Here is a 6,612-nt window from a genome sequence, read left to right on the forward strand (position 1 = left end):
ATTGAAAGGATTTGAAGCCACCGGTTGTACTCCATAGGAATTCTACAGTATTTCAATTAAATGTTTCAAAGCCAAAATTACATGTATTTAGTAACATTAGTACTCTATATATATAAAAAATACTTTAAAGAAAATGTTTTCATGTATTTTTTCATATTTTTTATGTATAGCTCACGTAATATAGTTTAAAAGTATGCATTAAGTGTTTATAATAAAATAACCGTGTCAAATACTAAATGCATTTTTGATAGATTCCAAAGTATTTTTACAACGGAGGATGAGTACCAAGATGGCCGCTCAATGGCTTCAATACAGTGCACAGTCATCCAGGGTTTATGCACATCATTGGAAAGAAAAGAGGTCTGACGTTAACACAGGCTTTGGAGATCTTATGTTTTATTGTATGAAATAATATCAGTCAGTTAACATGACCTTCATGAATTATGAAGACTTTATGTGCTTTATGTGCTTTTTCTGATTACATAAATGCTTCAAAATCCATAAAAAGTGATGAAAATTATCTCAAATAACAAAACGTATAAGATCTCCTAAGCCTGTGTTTACCACAGACCTTATTTTCGGAGTTTACCCAAAAACCCTACAAAAATGAAATACATTTCCCCATAGGCTTTGTCCAACAAATCATGGCGGAGTTAGTGTTTACGAAAAGACACCATTAGTACTGGTCTCTATAGACTTGGGGAGAGAGGTGTGGATTGAAATTATATCCTGTCTTGACTTGAACATCAGCATCTGGCTGTCTGATATTACACACCTTAGGGGAGGGAATTTTTTACTTTTTATACTGCGGTTGATTCTCCTAGAGATGAAGGTTGATGATTACTCTGTCTGAATGAGTAAGGAGACAGAACTTTTTTTCTTCAGGAATTAAACCGTTGGAAGTTGTTGACAGAAGAGCATGACTCGTTTTTTGTGGACTGTTGAGAGAATATAGACATTCAGAGACCATCAGACATTCCAAAGTGGGACTAGATAAATAAAAATGTTCCTACAGTACATGGGTCATCCACAAATTCGTGCAGTTTTGAGCATGGTTACTTGGTAAAAAAATAAATAATAATTTAAACATTCTGTCATAAAGAGCACATGTTCAACTTAATAAAAAACACATTTTCCCATTTTAAGAGCTTAAATAAAAAATGTACCATAGTAAGTGCCTATTATGTGTCAAATAAAGTAACAGGGTTGACGGTAACAGGGTTGACTGTAACATGGTTGACGATTTCATTTTAAATCAGACATAAATCCTTGTGCCAGGGGGAATGGAAGCTTGTTGCGTACAACAGGGAGGGGAAATTGAACGCAAGCTTAAAAAACATATAACAATTGTTAAAACATTTCTAGCCTGTCTATTTATGGGTAACAGGGTTGATGCGTTATGCTTGATCTGCTCAGTTTTACACCACAAAACATCAGAAAATGGCCAAAAAGAGTATAACCAGCTCACCTGCCTTTACACTATGATTTGACTATTAGTTGTTCAATGTTTCTTTTGAAAAAAATATTTTAAAAGAAATACTTTCACCATAATTAAAACAAGAGTTCAGTTCATTTAACAGGGTTGAGATTAAAACGAGGAACAGACGTAAATAAATTACTAATCACATGAAATAAATAATAATATTCATAAATTACTTTGTCAAAGCAACAAAATAACTAGTGCTTTACAATGATGGTGAAAATTCGGAGAAATGTTGGTGTGAAGTGGGTTAAAATCTTCCTAAAAGGGATTGAGGGTGTGCGGAGGGACATGTCAAAATGGACAATTTTGTAACTTCAGCAAGTCTTTATTCATATATCATGCTTTTAAAATTAATTATTGGTGCATAGTTTTTCATTAAAATATCAAAGGGACGCAAAAGCACTCGTTTTCATGGAACGACCTATATGCATACTCTTGTTATTAGTCAAGGATTTGCAGAAATGGGCAAAATAAACAGTACTCAATGACCAAGTCCATCTTTCAGGTCTGCATATATTTCAAATGGTAGCATTCATTCTGTCAGAGCTTCTGTAAGAATGGAAATGTCAGGGAGAGGAAAGATCTAGAAGATTCTGGGAGGGGGGGGGGGGGGGGGGGGGGACCAAATGGCTAAAGATAAAGGACATTTAGCATTTTATCCATAAATAGGACATTTGCTTTTAGACCCTTTCCAAGAGAGATTGATAGATAAAACACAATAATTTAAGAAAACAAATTGCAAAGTTCCTTACATAATTAATGAATGTAAATAGGGTGTGTAGGCCTACCAGTATCTCTGGTGGGATGTCTTTGTTGCTATGGGCTGTGATGTTAAACCAATCTACCCAGTCTTTTTGCTGTCAGTTAACCAGTGTACCATCCCTGATGTTTTCTGGTGTATCTGAGGTAAAGTTGCGGTATCCTGGCAACACCTACATAATCATACGATTTAATTGAGTGGTGAATCATCAATCTATTCATGGTTTAAGGGCATTAAAAGTCACTATCAATCAGTGGTGGGAAAAAAAGAAGTGGAATGCATGCCAGCAAAGCCACTACACAACACAACACAAAATAATACATTAATTGCGCTATAACGGTGACAAACGGTGCCCACAAACTGTTATGGCCTACATAAAGCTGACCCAACAGCAGTCCCAACATCTTACCACTGCTACAGCTGGCTATCAGTGGAGCCTTATCTGGCAGCGAAACAGTTCATTCAGTCTCATTTACTGCCTTTTAAAAAAACACAGCTTATATGACTGACTCGCTTAAACAATTGTGGTTTCTAATGACAACTTAGATGTACAAACTATGGTATAAGAAGATGACAAGTGGATAAGAGGCAATCCATAATTTAGATTAAGACATTAATGAGCGAGCTAGAACAGATGCAAAGTTAGTCAATATAACTATTTGTTTAGCACTTTTGAAATGTACAGCGACAGAATTCAGAACATGGGCCGTTCTTACAGGGCCCTGTACACCAAGTCAGAACCGTAGGATAAATAAAGGGGACATATAAGCAGACAATGAATGCTCTTACAATATTCAATGATTACATTTCTCTAAAACAGATTATAGGCTACAGTAGAACAGTCAGAACAGTAGGTGAAATTATGAGGGGTAAATAGACCAAATTATTAAGGTGAGGCACATGGGCTACTAACATCTTACTACACAACATACACATAGTATTACTTTCTTAGCTACAGTATACATATATTCCTGGCATATTACATAATTTATGAAGCAGCATACACTACATTTTTGGTCCATATTGTTCATGGTGTACTCACTTGAACAGGAAGGTGGTGTGGCGGTCCTCCGAGTTAACAGTTATTTTGAGCGCATCACAAATCATGCTTCATTGACAGCATGGCCAATGTTGAATGTTAATAATTTTAAACTTGGAAAAGAGCCCCTTAATTACAGATTTGGTACCACACAGCCACTGCCACTGATTCCTTCCAAACCACTCATTGTTGAATTTCTGATTTCCAACTTGTTGTGTAATGTTTATGTCCAATGGCCGATGAGCACCGATATGTTTTATCTATAATTTCTCTTCATTATTTCTCTTCATATGACAAGGATTAAAAGGATTTTCCGGTAGATTGTCGACTTCATTCATGATGATGACTGCTAGCTAAGATTGTGAAAGTATGATGTTGACATGATCAGTCCAATCAAAGCTACTGTACATATAAAGTGATTTGACATCATTTTATCTGTGGCCAATGACCTTGAGCCTTCTTGGATGGGCACTTCTATGGCAGCAGCTGAAGGGCTAACATTTTCAAGGTCCTTACGAGTGACAGAACACTGAGCCAATCATGGCTCAACGCTCTGTATTCTCTGCTGGCTTGCCCCACCACCACAGAAAGCACTGAGATAGGCTGAAACACCTGCATTTTGGAGCTGCCTTACTCAAAACAACAAAAAAAGAGACCATGTTTGTATGCAGCATTATTAACTCAATGATATATATTATTTTTTACACTGTTTGCAAACAGATATGTGCCACGTATTAATTACAAAATAACATTACATTTACATTACATTTAAGTCATTTAGCAGATGCTCTTATCCAGAGACACTAACAAATTGGTGCATACACCTTATGATATCCAGTGGAACAACCACTTTACAATAGTGCATCTAAATCTTTTAAGGGAGGGGGGGGGGGGGGGGGGGGTTAGAAGGATTACTTTATCCTATCCTAGGTATTCCTTAAAGAGGTGGGGTTTCAGGTGTCTCCGGAAGGTGGTGATTGACTCCGCTGTCCTGGCGTCGTGAGAGAGCTTGTTCCACCATTGGGGTGTCTGAGCAGCGAACAGTTTTGACTGGGCTGAGCGGGAACTGTGCTTCCTCAGAGGTAGGGGGGCCAGCAGGCCAGAGATGCAAAACGGTTGGAACCAAAAATCTCAAATTTGGACTCATCAGACCAAAGAACTGATTTCCACCGGTCTAATGTCCATTGCTCGTGTTTCCTGGCCCAAGCAAGTCTCTTCTTCTTATGGTGTACTTTAGTAGTGATTTCTTTGCAGCAATTCGACCATGAAGGCCTGATTCACACTGTCTCCTCTGAAAAGTTGATGTTGAGATGTGTCTGTTACTTGAACTCTGTGAAGCATTTATTTGGGCTGCAATTTCTGAGGCTGGTAACTCTAATGAACTTATCCTCTGCCTCAGAGGTAACTCTGGGTCTTCCTTTCCTGTGGCGGTCCTCATGAGAGCCAGTTTCATCACAGCGCTTTCATGGTTTTTGAAACTGCTCTTGAAGTAACTTTCAAAGTTCTTGAAATTGTACAGATTGACTGACCTTCATGTCTTAAAGTAATGATGAACTGTCATTTCTCTTTGCTTATTTGAGCTGTTCCTGCCATAATATGGACTTGGTCTTTTACCAAATAGGGCTATCTTCTGTATACCATCCCTACATTGTCACAACATAACTGATTGGCTCAAACGCGTTAAGAAAGAAAGAAATTCCACAAATTAACTTTTAACAAGGCACACCTGTTAATTGAAATGCATTCCAGGGGACTACCTCATGAAGCTGGATGAGAGAATGCCAAAAGTGTGCAAAGCTGTCATCAAGGCAAAGGGTGGCTACTTTAAAGAATCTCAAATATAAAATATATTTCGATTTGTTTAACACTTTTTTGGTTACTACATGATTCCATATGTTTTATTTCATAGTTTCAACAGTGTAGAAAATAGTAAAAATAAAGAAAAACCCTTGAATGAGTAGGTGTATCCAAACTTTTGACTGGTACTGTATGCGAATATGAAACAAAAAATGAATTCACACATTTTTAGATTATTGACATTAAAGGTTAAAGACATTTTTATAAACTAAATTATGGAATAGTTTGACAACCCTGTTTGTAAGCTTTTAAATTATATCAAACTCAACCATTTATCTTTTCCATGAAGATACATGTCTCATGGTATGTTGGTGTATGCAAAATTGGTCAACTTTGACTGCCTTTATCTCCTAAATGTTTTGTCACTCAGGTCCAAAAGGTCACTTTCTGACCAACATGGGCAAACATGTATAGAAAGTTGTGTTTAAATCAAAAGGAACGCTGTACAAAATGTATTGTATTCAAATGGATTTACCCATATACATTTTCTGACACTCATGTTACAGTAGTCTGATAGGCTACATTTAATTACTGTAAAGTAAGTGTTGGTGTTGGCAGCAGGCTTATTATGTTTGTGTGACTTTAGGCACCACTAACTTTAAAATACCTTGGAATTAGGGCACCTATAATTTTAGGGATGGGTTTATCACTTTCTCCTGTATCTTTATCTGTATTTCATCGGTTAAGTTGCTGTGTAAGCAATATGAATCCACAATCACAAGTTCCTATTTGTGTATACTATAATAAAAAAAACTGTGTCATTTTATGGTAACTATCAGTGAAGAAGCTGATGGCATCCAAATACCAAATGCATGTGAAGAACCACTTAAAAACCCATACCACACTTTTTTTTCTGACATTAAATAGCTGATTCGGAGCAAACACAGATTTCTCAGCAATGCATCATTCAAGCCTGTGAATCATTCATCATTCAAAGGCTTAAGAGCACAATGAGTTTTCAGTGATAATTGCAGATGAAGAGGTGTATCCCGGAGTGAGTCATACAGGGTAGGTGGTTGTTTCTGGAGGGTGTGGTGGGTGGAGACTGGTACCCACCTGATGAGAGCAGGGTGGCAGCCAACCAACCCCTCAGGACAGCAGAGGAGAAAACTTGTGACTGCCGGGATCCTGGGCAGCCTTCCTAATGAAACATCCTCATTTGTTCCATCCTCCCCCTCACAGCAATAAGGAATCAATGAAATGGCATTTGCACATGCTCCATCTTGTTATATTGGACTCAATGGACATTGGTAGAACACACAATTCAATGTGCCTTTATTATAAAAAAGTTATTTTCCTATTCTTAATCAACAAAAAAGCATAGCTATCTAGGTTATGGAACATTATAAACACAGTAGCTCTATATAACTATATAAGCCAATTTAGGTCTTGCTCAGGCATGGGAGGTTAGTGTGTGTGTGTGTGTGTGTGTGTGCGTGCGTGCGTGTGTGTGTGTGTGTGTGTGTGTGTGTG

This window comes from Salmo salar, chromosome 18, assembly GCF_965601325.2.
Source record: "Salmo salar chromosome 18, fSalSal1, whole genome shotgun sequence".
Taxonomy (NCBI): Eukaryota; Metazoa; Chordata; class Actinopteri; order Salmoniformes; family Salmonidae; genus Salmo; species Salmo salar.